At 44.5% G+C, this 1,304-nt stretch overlaps 1 non-coding gene across 1 annotated transcript; it reads right to left on the bottom strand.

The window, feature by feature from the left end:
- Window positions 1-597: 597 nt before the first annotated feature.
- Window positions 598-752, bottom strand: LOC141484357 (5.8S ribosomal RNA). The gene has a single exon (XR_012466601.1). It is a non-coding gene; the product is annotated as a 5.8S ribosomal RNA (ribosomal RNA).
- Between the last annotated feature and the right edge of the window lie 552 nt (window positions 753-1,304).

Here is a 1,304-nt window from a genome sequence, read left to right as displayed (position 1 = left end):
TAAAATAATTTTTCAGTTTATTCAACAGCAACGAGTCGACGTACGTAGTCTCGTCCGTCGTTATTTCGAGAGAGAACTACCGAAACGGACAAAAAAGTTCTCGACGTCCTGTAATAATGTGTGTGCGTGTGTACGTACGCTGCTCGACACGATCAGACGTCGTCTTCGATTCATCAAAGATTCTCGGACACGACGATCGTGCGTAACGAGAGCATACACACACACACTACAAGCGTGAACCTGTATATTGCCGTGGCAGCCGCTTTCCCAACAACGGAGACTCGATACGATTTCGTTGTGTACAAACTACGTAACGTTTCTCTCATCTTGCGATGAGAAAAAACGATTCGTCGCTTTCGCACTTTAAGATGCCGCGTCTTTGTCGTCGTCGGCGTCGTCGTCGTCGTCAACGTGTTTATTTTTGTTACCAAGTGTCATCGCCGCGAAGGCGATAAAATACTTAGATAACGATTATAATAACGAGACGACTCGATAGACGACAAAACAACTACAACAACAACACGTCAATCATCCAACACGCTCCGACGTTTTTACAAAATATCAATTTTGAAAAACGAGCAGTCTTTGAAATTGATACGACCCTCAGCCAGGAGTGGTCCAGGAACAGTATCCGAGGACCGCAATGTGCGTTCGAAATGTCGATGTTCATGTGTCCTGCAGTTCACAAGTTGACGCGCAATTAGCTGCGTTCTTCATCGACCCACGAGCCAAGTGATTCACCGTTCAGGGTAATCTTTTATTTAGACGTACTCAAAAAAAATAATTTCAAGAGTTCGACGTCTCGATTCGGCAAGCGTTGAGATTATACCAATGCAACAAACGTACATAAATATATATATATACTTGTTAAAAAAAATAAAAAAAGAGAAGCGCTCGACGATTTCGTATTCGTACGGCACCACTATTCAGACGAGGCATCGTGTACCGAATCGCGCACGACTCAATTTTTATATTCGTCGTGTAGAGGACGCGCGTAAGTATTTCATTTACCATGCGTTCTAACTGACACGGCCGGGCGAATATCTTTCACAACCATCGGAAATCTCGTTGTGTAATCCGGTAACGTAAAAATTCGTACGAAACAAAACTTTCACGTTTCGACCGCGATTAAACATAATTTCCTACGGAGCGGTTTTTTAACAGTCACACACTCCTAGGTAACCGGCGAAGGCGCGTCGTCGGCATCATCGTCATCGACGGCGAAATGTATCGTCGTATATCGCGTTCCGCGTTCGACAAAAGAGCGTACGCTTCACAACACGATCGACGAACAACATTAGCGC

Source organism: Leptinotarsa decemlineata, unplaced genomic scaffold (assembly GCF_025532065.1).
Source record: "Leptinotarsa decemlineata unplaced genomic scaffold, Ldec_3_MD MMD2_tig00005515, whole genome shotgun sequence".
NCBI classification, from domain to species: Eukaryota; Metazoa; Arthropoda; class Insecta; order Coleoptera; family Chrysomelidae; genus Leptinotarsa; species Leptinotarsa decemlineata.
This window is presented reverse-complemented; position numbering and strand designations above follow the sequence as displayed.